Source organism: Oncorhynchus masou, chromosome 3 (genome assembly GCF_036934945.1).
Source record: "Oncorhynchus masou masou isolate Uvic2021 chromosome 3, UVic_Omas_1.1, whole genome shotgun sequence".
Lineage (NCBI taxonomy): Eukaryota > Metazoa > Chordata > Actinopteri > Salmoniformes > Salmonidae > Oncorhynchus > Oncorhynchus masou.
The window spans coordinates 1527941-1542429 of record NC_088214.1 but is presented as its reverse complement, the minus strand read 5'-3'; the positions used below and the strand labels follow the sequence as shown (position 1 = coordinate 1542429).

General features: G+C 46.5%; 1 protein-coding gene across 1 annotated transcript in view; it reads left to right on the top strand.

The window, feature by feature from the left end:
* Positions 1–2792: 2792 nt before the first annotated feature.
* The window catches only part of LOC135507556 (casein kinase I-like), a 34720-nt gene continuing 23023 nt past the window's right edge, over positions 2793–14489 (top strand). The window contains exon 1 of the mRNA XM_064927069.1: positions 2793–2936. The gene's annotated coding sequence lies outside the window, so the exon portion shown is untranslated. The remainder of the gene's footprint in view (positions 2937–14489) is intronic.

Here is a 14489-nt window from a genome sequence, read left to right as displayed (position 1 = left end):
GTTAAGGATCCTGGGACTAAACACCTCCCTCTGCAACTGGATCCTAGACTTCCTGACTGGCCGTCCCCAGGTGGTAGGAGTAGGTAACAACACATCTGCTGTGCTGATCCTCAACACGGGGCCCCTCAGGGGTGCGCTCTCAGTCCCCTCCTGTACTCCCTGTTCACCCATGACTGTATGGCCAGGCACAACTCCAACACCATCATTAAGTTTGCCGACGACTCAACAGTGGTAGGCCTGATCACCGACAAAGATGAGACAGCCTGTAGGGAGGTGGTCACTGCCAGGATAGCAACCTCTCCCTCAACGTGATGAAGACAAAGGAGATGATTGTGAACTACAGGCAAAGGAGGACCGAACACGCCCCCATTCTCATCGACGGGGCTGTAGTGGAGCAGGTTGAGAGCTTAAAGTTCCTTGGATTTGTCATGACTGTCCTGTGAGGATCACAGTGGGTCAGATCAGTTTGGCAATGGCTGACAATAACCAGACCCTCTCCCACCCGAAAAAGGGGTGGGGGGTGTAACTGTGTGGGTTTTGACACCGCCATGCCCGGTTGTAAATTAAGCAGGAGCGGACTCTCTCTACCCTCCAGTATTAGCTAAAGGAATTTCCCTTTGTCTCCAGACTTGTATTCGCCCAAATCTCTAACGTCCAAACATGGATAATGGAACAATAATACTAACATAAAGAATGTGGGGAAGGGTCAGTGGGGAACTATGGAAAATTAATGTACTATTGGTTTTAATTTTGTGATGTTATTTGAAACTGTACTTGGAAAGGATACCCCTTTTATCTGTCAAGATTTGATCCAAAATGTTGTACATATAAAATGACAAATGATGTAAGTGTTTTTGTTAAGATATGAATGTGATTTTAGGAGTCATAGGAGAAGTTCTAATCATATCCTTTGAACATTAAGTAGCCACTCCCCGAGTGAGGTCAGAAGAGCGTGTCAGACGGACAGAGCCGCCCCCTTTGGCCAGAGTGCATAAAAAGCCTTGGTAACGAAATTAACTTGAGACCAGAAAAGTATAGAGTGGTAGCTTCCTGTTGGAAATGGTTGAAACTTTGAACCTAAACAGGAGATGAAGAAATGAACTCACCTTCCTTTAGACCAGAGAGACAAAGAGCTGCAGCTCAGGTCCACCGTGGTCCGAATCCTGAATACTAACACGAGGAGGAAGAGGCAATAAACTCCCCCTCTCAGTCAATCACTGGTACAGCTGATTAGCTGTCTTATGTCAGATATCGAGAAAAGCTAATCTAAGTGAGACAATCCTACTATACTCATCAATGGGAATCGTCCGCATGGCTGGTTATCTTCCAGAGTGAACAACAGTAGAAGACGGGAAGGGGATAAAAGGGGCACATTATATAACTATTCTCTTATAAACCATATACTTATATGGTTTATGGGAGAATAGTTATATAATGTGTCCCTTTTTCTCACCCACTCCATCTATTTTGTTACATGCTGTCATATCTTGTCAGTCCACTAGGGACTTTTGTCTCATGTAAGTGTGTGAATATTCGGTATTATTACTTAGTTAGCGAGTAGATAAATGATTAAACCAATTTGTGTAGTACTGAATAATGAGCCAGGCTGGGGGGTTTTCAGATCCAAGAAGGTTATGACTGGTCAGAATGACGATATGATAAGATTACTGTTTATCAATTAAATAGGTATAGACCTTATAGCGTTTAATTCTGGAGATAGTAACTTGTTAACAACTTCTTCCGTGGTACCCCAAATCCTAATGAGTTAAATCCTACATGATTAATTTAATCTGGTAACAATTAAACCTAGTTAGTGGATTAAATAAATAACAGCCATCAGATTAATGAAAGTAAAGTCACAACAGTATCCACATGACCAACAAACTATCATGGACCAAATACACCAAGACAGTTGTGAAGAGGGTACGGCAAAGCCTATTCAGGAGACTGAAAAGATTGGACCTGGGTCCTCATCCTCAAAAGGTTCTACAGCTGCACCATCGAGAGCGTCCTGACTGGTTGCATCACTGCCTGGTATGGCAAGTACTTGGTCTCCGACCGCAAGGCACTACAGAGGGTAGTGCGTACAGCCCAGTACATCACTGAGGCCAAGCTTCCTGCCATCCAGGATCTCTATACCAGGAAGTGTCAGAGGAAGGCCCTACAAATTGCCAATGACTCCAGTCACCCTAGTCATAGACTGTTCTCTCTGCTACCGCACGACAAGCGGTACCGGAGCGCCAAGTCTTGGTCCAAACCCCCAAGCCATAAGACTCCTGAACAGCTAATCAAATGGATACCTAGACTATTTGCATTGCCCCCCCCCCCCCTTATGTTTATTATCTATGCATAGTGACTTTAACTCTACCTACATTTTGGGTGAATGTTTTTGTGTAAGGGTTGAAAGTGTGGCGAGTCAGTATGTATTACCTCAATTACCTCGACTAACCTGTGCCCAAAGCACCGGTACCCACTGTATATAGCCTCACTACTGTTATTTTACTGCAGCTCTTTAATTATTTGTTTTTTACTTATCCATTTTTTTTTACTTAACGCATGTTTTTCTTAAAACGGCATTTTTGATTAAGGATGTGTAAGTCAGCATTTCACTCCTAAGGTCTAACTACACTTGTTGTATTCGGCGCGTCAGACAAATCCAATTTGATTTGAAGATCAGTCAGTCGTTTTGATGCTCTCGAACACGGCCTGTGACTAGCTATTCTCCAAACCAAGTTACGCTAGTTTAAAAATTTATCTGTAGCAGGGAACAGCGCAGCGCCAGAAAAAAAAAATGTTACGCTCGTTCGTTACCTGACTGGCGAGGTTGAGCTGACAGAGACAACAGCCACAGGAGAGAGAGGAGGAACATGGAATGAAGAAAATTACAAAAAACACAATGAGGTTGGAATTACCGTGTCTTAAACCAACCGGAGAAGGTACACGCTTTCCCTCCCTTCGTTCATTGTTTGTTTGTTTTTGACCAATAGGTCAGTGAAAAATGCATTGAAAGAAATGTGCATCAATCTCGACAGTAACAGTTACGGATTAAGGAGTTGCCCTGTTTTTTTTTGTTGTCGTATTAAATTATTCGGGAAATGTCAACAAACTGTTTGTTTTTTGTTCATTTGTAAACGTATAGCTATAACGTTAAACTCTACTTTTGTATTTACAACTTTTAATGTTTTTTTTAAACCAACGACAATATATCGTAGTGAAGTTCCATCGCTAGGCCATAGCAACAAATCAACTGCCAGTTAGCAACGAGCTAACGGTTAGCAAAGCTAGCTAGGTACAGTAACTTCCTGTGATACCGTAGGTAGTTAGGCAAATTAGCTGGTTAGCAAAGCTAGCTAAATGTACATATTATAATAGTTGCATTTTGATTGCTTATCTAACTCACCAGATATCATCTGGCATTAACCACGTTAGGATATTGGTTGAGGTAAAAGCCTACAGCTAGCCGACGCCGGTGGATCTGCCTGCTCTAGTTTAACGTTAGCTAGGCGACTAGCTGCGACACCGTGCTATCCAAAACCGCAACTAAATATGTTAGTTAGCCATGTTCGCTTTATAATGCAAATGTTATATTTTATAATCGACTGTCAACTACGACGACAACGCCAGGAATACAACTAGCTAATGTTAGCTAGCATATCGATGTGTAGAAAGCTAGGACAAAATGTTTCAGGCCTAGCTAACTAATCCCCCGTGATTAATGTGTTCAAGCCGTGTAAAAACATAAACGTCACGTACAATGTAAAAAATGAATAACGTCAATTGGTTAGTGTATTACCTACATTGGTCGACCAACCTAAACAGATACTCACATCGCACAAAACACTGTTCACACTAACTAGGCTAACAGTCAGCTACCTATCCAGGCAGCCTATAACTAGTTAGCGAGCTTGGGCCTAACTCGATTAGCTAACCAAATACTTTTACAGTTGGTCAGGCGTAAGTTTTCCAGATACCTGGCAAGATCGACTCTACTGAAAATCAAGCCAACCTATCTATCTTTGTATTGATCTTGTCAATGGCTGTATTGCAAGCATAACTTTGCCATATGACTAACTTAACGCGCTAGTAGTAGTAGTAGTACGTTGACTTTACATGGCTAGATACTTGTTTAGTTGCTGTCTGTGTTTGGAGTATATTATTGCTCTCTACCTACTGATGTTCTCCCAGGATCTACCCCCCCAGTCTTTGCCCCTTCCAACTCCATAAACCAAACAAACCCCAAACGAAAGCCTTTTTTGTTAGTTTTTTTGCTGTTATCCAACTGGCAGTATCACTTAAGATGAATTACTAAGGAGTCTTATTCCTAAAACCACCCAGGCATCACATTTTGAATGAGACAATGGATTCCCCTGGCTGTGTTTACAAACATATCCTCTTGTTTATTATGAAGTGAGACAACTGTGTCAATTGTAGAAATTCATCACAACACAAGCTACCACTAAACAGTCTTTGAAATGTGTCATCAGCACAGCAGCGAAACTCTAAAAGCTAGAGATTAAGTAACCACAGAGTAAGGCCTACCAGGCTGGATGTCGATATTTGTGGCTTTGCTGCACACCACAGAAATCAGCTGCACATGTAGGAGGGTCTGAATTTAAGGTCATATTGTGTGGTGTTGTGATGATAGTCTCAGTCATAACTGATCAGATGCATATGTCAGGAGCAAGAGGTTACGTGGTATTCCTCCCAAATGGCACCCTTTTGACCACAGCCCAAGGGCACTATATAGGGAAAAGGGAGCCATTTGGGACACTTCAATGGATAGAGACCTTGTTGTTCCGCCTGTCTCTCTGTCTCTCTGGGGCTGTGAAACTGGTTAGTTGAGAATAACAGATAATCCCATAAAAACATGGCAGTTCCTGTTCATGACTGACAGTCTCACTGCTGTGCTCGTTATCAAGACAGACTAGCCTGGTTGACAGTCTCTCTTCTGTGCTAGTTATCAAGACAGACTAGCCTGGTTGACAGTTTCTCTGCTGTGCTAGTTTTCAAGACAGACTAGTCTGGTTCACAGTCTCTGCTGTGCTAGTTATTTAGACAGACTAGCCTGGTTGACAGTCTCTCTTCTGTGCTAGTTATTTAGACAGACTAGCCTGGTTGACAGTCTCTCTGCTGTGCTAGTTATTTAGACAGACTAGCCTGGTTCACAGTCTCTCTGCTGTGCTAGTTATCAAGACAGACTAGTCTGGTTCACAGTCTCTAGTTATTTAGACAGACTGGCATGTTTGACAGTCTCTCGTCTGTGCTAGTTATGAAGACAGACTGATAGTTTAGCCTGGTCCCAGATCTTCGTATTATTATTTTTAATCCACGATAGGAGTTGGCTGCTATACAATACAAACAGATCTGAGAACAGGCTAGGTTACTAGTCATAGATTGGTTGATAGGAATGGGGCTAATGGATGCCCTGTGGCCTTGCTGGTCTCTTTCTGTAACCTGACCCCCAATGGAAGCCGGAGAGGTATAGGCTGGTCTCTGTGTAACCTGACCCCCAATGGAAGCCAGAGAGGTATAGGCTGGTCTCTCTGTAACCTGACCCCCAATGGAAGCCAGAGAGGTATAGGCTGGTCTCTCTGTAACCTGACCCCCAATGGAAGCCGGAGAGGTATAGGCTGGTCTCTGTGTAACCTGACCCCCAATGGAAGCCGGAGAGGTATAGGCTGGTCTCTGTGTAACCTGACCCCCGCCTGAAGCCAGAGAGGTATAGGCTGGTCTCTGTGTAACCTGACCCTCAATGGAAGCCAGAGAGGTATAGGCTGGTCTCTGTGTAACCTGACCCCCAATGGAAGCCAGAGAGGTATAGGCTGGTCTCTGTGTAACCTGACCCACCTGAAGCCAGAGAGGTATAGGCTGGTCTCTGTGTAACCTGACCCCCAATGGAAGCCGGAGAGGTATAGGCTGGTCTCTGTGTAACCTGACCCCCAATGGAAGCCAGAGAGGTATAGGCTGGTCTCTGTGTAACCTGACCCACCAGAAGCCAGAGAGGTATAGGCTGGTCTCTGTGTAACCTGACCCCCAATGGAAGCCGGAGAGGTATAGGCTGGTCTCTGTGTAACCTGACCCCCGCCTGAAGCCAGAGAGGTATAGGCTGGTCTCTGTGTAACCTGACCCCCAATGGAAGCCAGAGAGGTATAGGCTGGTCTCTGTGTAACCTGACCCCCAATGGAAGCCAGAGAGGTATAGGCTGGTCTCTGTGTAACCTGACCCACCTGAAGCCAGAGAGGTATAGGCTGGTCTCTGTGTAACCTGACCCCCAATGGAAGCCAGAGAGGTATAGGCTGGTCTCTGTCTAACCTGACCCACCTGAAGCCAGAGAGGTATAGGCTGGTCTCTGTGTAACCTGACCCCCAATGGAAGCTGGAGAGGTATAGGCTGGTCTCTGTGTAACCTGACCCCCAATGGAAGCCGGAGAGGTATAGGCTGGTCTCTGTGTAACCTGACCCCCAATGGAAGCCAGAGAGGTATAGGCTGGTCTCTGTGTAACCTGACCCACCTGAAGCCAGAGAGGTATAGGCTGGTCTCTGTGTAACCTGACCCCCAATGGAAGCCGGAGAGGTATAGGCTGGTCTCTCTGTAACCTGACCCCCAATGGAAGCCAGAGAGGTATAGGCTGGTCTCTGTGTAACCTGACCCCCAATGGAAGCCAGAGAGGTATAGGCTGGTCTCTGTGTAACCTGACCCACCTGAAGCCAGAGAGGTATAGGCTGGTCTCTGTGTAACCTGACCCCCAATGGAAGCCGGAGAGGTATAGGCTGGTCTCTGTGTAACCTGACCCACCTGAAGCCAGAGAGGTATAGGCTGGTCTCTGTGTAACCTGACCCCCAATGGAAGCCAGAGAGCTATAGGCTGGTCTCTGTGTAATTTGACTCCACCTGAAGCCAGAGAGGAAAAGGCTGGTCTCTGTGCAACTTGACCCACCTGAAGCCAGAGAGGTATAGGCTGGTCTCTGTGTAACCTGACCCACCTGAAGCCAGAGAGGAAAAGGCTGGTCTCTGTGTAACTTGACCCCACCTGAAGCCAGAGAGGTATAGGCCTATACATCACCAGCAACAAACAATACCCCCTGTGTGTGTGTGTGTGTGTACAAAACATTAGCAACACTTTCCTAATATTTAGTTGCACCCCCTTTTGCCCTCAGAACAGCCTCAATTAATCTGTGCATGGACTTTGCAAGGTGTCCACAGGGATGCTGGCCCATGTTGACTTCAATGCTTCCCACAGTAGGGGGATGTTCCACATAGCCTACACATTTTCTTTCTAGTTTAAGATTCCTGCTAGGTCTAGCTATAGCATGATGTTGATGGATTCCTGCTAGGTCTAGCTATAGCATGATGTTGATGGATTCCTGCTAGGTCTAGCTATAGCATGATGTTGATGGATTCCTGCTAGGTCTAGCTATAGCATGATGTTGATGGATTCCTGCTAGGTCTAGCTATAGCATGATGTTGATGGATTCCTGCTAGGTTTAGCTATAGCATGATGTTGATGGATTCCTGCTAGGTCTAGCTATAGCATGATGTTGATGGATTCCTGCTAGGTCTAGCTATAGCATGATGTTGATGGATTCCTGCTAGGTCTAGCTATAGCATGATGTTGATGGATTCCTGCTAGGTTTAGCTATAGCATGATGTTGATGGGATTTTAAAAAATGGTATACCACCTTTCCAGGCATTTTATTGATCTGTTAATCTGTAAGATTTGTGTGGGACTATCTGGACCAAATGAACCTATTTCCTACCAAAAGGCTCTTTATAAGACGGAGAGATGGAGTCTAATCTTAGATGAAATGTCTGTGACACTTCAACCAGAGACAAAACCCCTCTAGATTGCTGACCTGCATAGATGTCTAATAATACCAGGCCTGTTGAGATCAGCATACTCCTGTCTGCTGCGTGTTCAACCCAAATATCTCTACTGTGTGTTTGTACACGCACTGCAAGTCATCCTTGGGCCATATTACCATGGTAGGTTACCATGTATCATATAGTTTGAAACCACTTTCTCTTTGGCATATCTTACTTTATTTTGTCAGTGTAAAGACAACATGAACATGACTTAGGCCATGTCCACACTGTGTCCCAACTGGCAACCTAGTATCTATTACAGCCGTTCTGTCAACACTGTGTCCCAACTGGCAACCTAGTATCTATTACAGCCATTCTGTCAACACTGTGTCCCAACTGGCAACCTAGTATCTATTACAGCCATTCTGTCAACACTGTGTCCCAACTGGCAACCTAGTATCTATTACAGCCATTCTGTCAACACTGTGTCCCAACTGGCAACCTAGTATCTATTACAGCCATTCTGTCAACACTGTGTCCCAACTGGCAAACAAGTATCTATTACAGCCATTCTGTCAACACTGTGTCCCAACTGGCAAACAAGTATCTATTACAGCCATTCTGTCAACACTGTGTCCCAACTGGCAACCTATTATCTATTACAGCCATTCTGTCAATACTGTGTCCCAACTGGCAACCTAGTATCTATTACAGCCATTCTGTCCTCACTGTGTCCCAACTGGCAACCTAGTATCTATTACAGCCATTCTGTCAATACTGTGTCCCAACTGGCAAACAAGTATCTATTACAGCCATTCTGTCAACACTGTGTCCCAACTGGCAACCTAGTATCTATTACAGCCATTCTGTCAACACTGTGTCCCAACTGGCAACCTATTTCCCGTAGTGCACTACTTTTGACCAGGGCCAACGTGAAGTTTGTCAGCTCCATTCATTAGGCTGCACTTCTATCTGCAACAAGCCCAGGTAAACATCACCTCTCTGAGCAGTGGACAGCCCAGGTAAACATCACCTCTCTGAGCAGTGGACAGCCTAGTTAAACATCACCTCTGAGCAGTGGACAGCCCAGTTAAACATCACCTCTCTGAGCAGTGGACAGCCCAGTTAAACATCACCTCTGAGCAGTGGACAGCCCAGTTAAACATCACCTCTCTGAGCAGTGGACAGCCCAGTTAAACATCACCTCTGAGCAGTGGACAGCCCAGTTAAACATCACCTCTCTGAGCAGTGGACAGCCCAGTTAAACATCACCTCTCTGAGCAGTGGACAGCCCAGGTAAACATCACCTCTCTGAGCAGTGGACAGCCCAGGTAAACATCACCTCTCTGAGCAGTGGACAGCCCAGGTAAACATCACCTCTCTGAGCAGTGGACAGCCCAGGTAAACATCACCTCTCTGAGCAGTGGACAGCCCAGGTAAACATCACCTCTCTGAGCAGTGGACAGCCCAGGTAAACATCACCTCTCTGAGCAGTGGACAGCCCAGGTAAACATCACCTCTGAGCGGTAGACAGCCCAGTTAAACATCACCTCTCTGAGCAGTGGACAGCCCAGTTAAAAAATATATTTTTTGACTCATCAATCTACATACAATACCCGATAGTGACAAAGCAAAAACAGGTTTTTAGAAATGTTTGTACGTTTATAAAAAATACAAAACTGAAATATCACATTTACATAAGTATTCAGACCCTTTACTCAGTACTTTGTTGAAGCACCTTTGTCAGTGATTACAGCCTCAAGTCTTCTTGGGTATGACTCTACAATCTTGACACACCTGTATTTGGGGAGTTTCTCCCATTCGTCTCTGCAGATCCTCTCAATCTCTGTCAGGTTGAATGGGGAACGTCGCTATTTTCAGGTCTCTCCAGTTCTGGGCTCTGGTTGGGCCACTTAAGGACATGCAGAGTCCCGAAGCCACTCTTGTGTTGTCTTGGCTGTGTGCTTAGTCTCGTTGTCCTGTTGGAAGGTGAACCTTCGCCCCAGTCTGAGGTCCGGAGTGTTCTGGAGCAGGTTTTCAAAAGGATCTCTGTACTTTGCTCCGTTCATCTTTACCTTGGTCTTGACTAGTCTCCCAGTTCCTGCTGCTGAAAAACATCCCCACAGCATGATGCTACCACCACTGTCTTCACCGTAGGGATGCTGCCACCACCATGCTTCACCGTAGGGATGTTGCCAGGTTTTCTTCAGATGTGCAGCTTGCAATTCAGGCCAAAGAGTTCAATCTTGGTTTCATCAAACCAGAGAACCTTGTTCCTCATGGTCCGAGAGTCCTTTAGGTGCCTTTTGGAAAACTCCAAGCGGGCTGTCATGCGCCTTTTACTGAGGATTGGCTTCCGTCTGACCACTCTACCATAAAGGCCTGATTGGTGGAGTGCTGCAGAGATAGGTGTCCTTCTGGAAGGTTCTCCCATCGCCACAGAGGAACTCTGGAGCTCTGTCAGAGTCCCCAACGGGTTCTTGGTCATCTTCCTAACCAAGGACCTTCTCCCCCGATTGCTCAGTTTGGCCCGGCGGCTAGCTCTAGGAAGAATCTAGGTGGTTCCAAATTTCTTTCAGCCTCTAAGGTGCAGGGTTGAGTAACCAGGTGAGTGATTCCATGTCTATGGATATAGGGCAGCAGGGTTGAGTAACCAGGTGAGTGATTCCATGTCTATGGATATAGGGCAGCAGGGTTGAGTAACCAGGTGAGTGATTCCATGTCTATAGATATAGGGCAGCAGGGTTGAGTAACCAGGTGAGTGATTCCATGTCTATAGATATAGGGCAGCAGGGTTGAGTAACCAGGTGAGTGATTCCATGTCTATGGATATGGGGCAGCAGGGTTGAGTAACCAGGTGAGTGATTCCATGTCTATGGATATGGGGCAGCAGGGTTGAGTAACCAGGTGAGTGATTCCATGTCTATGGATATGGGGCAGCAGGGTTGAGTAACCAGGTGAGTGATTCCATGTCTATAGATATGGGGCAGCAGGGTTGAGTAACCAGGTGAGTGATTCCATGTCTATAGATATAGGGCAGCAGGGTTGAGTAACCAGGTGAGTGATTCCATGTCTATGGATATAGGGCAGCAGGGTTGAGTAACCAGGTGACTGATTCCATGTCTATGGATATAGGGCAGCAGGGTTGAGTAACCAGGTGGTTACTTTAACAGTCTGATGGCCTTGAGATGGAAGCTGTTTTTCAGTCTCTCGGTCCCAGCTTTGTTCATGTCCTTGATGATCTTAATATATGGAAGTCTATTTATTTAATAATTGCTCTCACTGATATGGTCAGATTTTTGCCTCGGCTACTTTGAAGCAAGGTTAAACATGCCTCATGTAGGAAAACGCCCTTGATGTCTTTTATTCCCCCAGTAAGACAAGTGTCCTTGATGTCTTTATTGTACAGACACCTCAGAGTTGTCGTTCTGTCTGTCCACAACAGCTGACATGAGAGTGGGAGGTCCGTTCCTCTAAGCAGAGAGCTGGGCTGGAGAGGGCGAGGCAGAGAGAGCTGGGCTGGAGAGAGCAAGGGGTGATAGGACAGACAGAGGTAGAGAGCGCTATAGAGAGAGCTTGGCCGGGAAAAGAGAGAGCGCGAGAGAGGGGGGGTGATAGGACAGAGTGGCAACGAGCACTAGAGAGAGAGCTTGGCTGGGGAAGCGAGAGAGAGAGAGAGAGAGAGAGGGGGGTGATCGGACAGAGCACAAGAGAGAAAGCTTGGCTGGGGAAAGAGAGAGAGAGGGGGGTGTATTTTTAGAGCTGGTACTCAAACACTAGATAACACTTCCTGTCTGTAGTTGTAGGATGAAACGGGCTTTGGTTTCTGGACTTGACCAGTAGCTGTACTGTGGGATGAGGTGGGCTCTGGTTTCTGGACCTGACCAGTAGCTGTACTGTGGGATGAGGTGGGCTCTGGTTTCTGGACCTGACCAGTAGCTGTACTGTAGGATGAGGTGGGCTCTGGTTTCTGGACCTAACCAGTAGCTGTACTGTGGGATGAGGTGGGCTCTGGTTTCTGGACCTGACCTGTAGCTGTACTGTGGGATGAGGTGGGCTCTGGTTTCTGGACCTGACCTGTAGCTGTACTGTGGGATGAGGTGGGCTCTGGTTTCTGGACCTGACCAGTAGCTGTACTGTAGGATGAGGTGGGCTCTGGTTTCTGGACCTGACCTGTAGCTGTACTGTAGGATGAGGTGGGCTCTGGTTTCTGGACCTGACCAGTAGCTGTACTGTAGGATAAGGCGGGCTCTGGTTTCTGGACCTGACCAGTAGCTGTACTGTAGGATGAGGTGGGCTCTGGTTTCTGGACCTGACCAGTAGCTGTACTGTAGGATGAGGTGGGCTCTGGTTTCTGGACCTGACCAGTAGCTGTACTGTGGGATGAGGCGGGCTCTGGTTTCTGGACCTGACCAGTAGCTGTACTGTAGGATGAGGTGGGCTCTGGTTTCTGGACCTGACCAGTAGCTGTACTGTAGGATGAGGTGGGCTCTGGTTTCTGGACCTAACCAGTAGCTGTACTGTAGGATGAGACAGGCTCTGGTTTCTGGACCTGACCAGTAGCTGTACTGTAGGATGAGGTGGGCTCTGGTTTCTGGACCTGACCAGTAGCTGTACTGTAGGATGAGACAGGCTCTGGTTTCTAACTCCGTCAGTCAGACGCTGAGCAGGCAGCTGCAGTAAATGACATACAGCTTTCAACACAACTTCCATTCTACTTTCTGTCCTGGATAATTCTCCTCTCCCCCTCCACCTTTTAGTTCTGTTTGACGATCAGAGGAAAAATGGATGTCTACCTACGAAGATACCGCCCAGAGCACTATGCAACATTTCTAAATGCACATACAGCTGTATATTGTAACACATAGTAGCTGACTAATGTCAGAGACAATTCTGCACATTCTAATACTTTGTTTTAGTTTGTCATGTCCTTGACCTTATCTAATTAAAATGGTGGTCTAATTTTGTTATTACAAACATGCAATGAAAAGTTATCATGATTGGTTTCCAGATATGTCCTGCTGTGTTATCTAGGTGGCATTTTTTTCACAACACAGTTAAGCCAAAACCACAGCCTGTTATTCAGGGGGGCCATTTCACCCTTAGGCAATAGGGGGCAGTTTGGGATGTCGGCAATAGGGGGCAGTTTGGGATGTCGGCAATTGCAGGAAGCTTGGCCCTAGTGAAGTACAGGGCCGTACGCACTACCCTCTGTAGCGCCTTGCGGTCAGATGCCGAGAAATTCCCATACCAGGCGGTGTTGCAACCGGTCAGGATGCTCTCGATGGTGCAGCTGTTGAACTTTTTGAGGATCTGGGGAACCATGCCAAAGCTTTTTAGTTTCCTGGGAGGGGGGGAGGTTTCGTCGTCCCCTCTTCACGACTGTCTTGGTGTGTTTAGACCATGATAGATCGTTGGTGATGTGGACACCAAGGAACTTGAAACTCTCGACCCGGTCCACTACAGCCCCGTTGATTTTAATGGGAGCCTGTTCTGCCCACCTTTTCCTGTAGTCCACGATCAGGTCCTTTTGTCTTGCTCACATTGAGGGAGAGGTTGTTGTCCTGGCACCACACTGCCAGTTCTCTGACCTCCCTACAGGCTGTCTCATCGTTGTCAGTGATCAGGCCTACCACTGTTGTGTCGTCAGCAAACTTAATGATGGGGTTGGAGTTGTTTGGCCACGCAGTCGTGGGTGAACAGGGAGTACAGGAGGGGACTAAGTACACATCCGTAAGGGGCCCCAGTGTTGAGGATCAGCTATTCTGGTTGGGATATGTACGTACGGTCACTGAGGGGACGATGTCGTCGACGCACTTATTGATGAAGCCATGACCGAGGTGGTATACATCTCATTGCCATTGGATGAATCCCGGAACATATTCCAGTCTGTCAAAACAGTCCTGTGGTGTGGCATCCGCGCCATCTGACCACTTCCGTATTGAGCGAGTCACTGGTACTTCCTGCTTTTAGTTTTTTCTTTTAAGCAAGAATCAGGAGGATAGAAAAATGGTTGGATTTGCCAAATGGAGGTCAGGGGGAGAGCTTTGTGTGCATCTCTGTGTGTGGAGTAAAGGTGGTCTAGGATTTATTTATTTTTCCTCTGGTTGCACATGTGACATGCTGATAGAAATGAGGTAAAACTGATTTAAGTTTCTCTGCATTAAAGTCCCCGGCCACTAGGGGCGCCGCTTCTGGGTGAGCATTTTCTTGTTTACTTATGGCCTTATACAGCTGGTTGAGTGCGCTCTTAGTGCCAGTGTCGGTCTGTGTAGACGGATACAAATAATGTAGATGAGAACTCCCTTGGTAGATAGTGTGGTCTACAGCTTATCATAAGGTACTCTACCTCAGGTGAGCAATACCTTGAGACTTCTTTAATATTAGACATCGCGCACCAGCAGTTATTGACAAAAAGACACACTCCCACCCCTCGTCTTACCAGACGTAGCTTCTCTGTTCTGCCGGTGCATGGAAAATCCCGCCAGCTCTATATTGTCCGTGTCGTCGTTCAACCACGACTCAGTGAAACATAGGATATCTCTGCTGCAGATGCGGTTCATGGTCTTGTTTCTCCAGTCAGTTGTTTGAATGGCGTTAGGAGTGTGTTCATGTTTCAAGTTTCAAACGTTCTCAAATGCTGTTGAAATGGCAGCAGCGGTGTGAGAACCAGCCCATTCTTGAGCA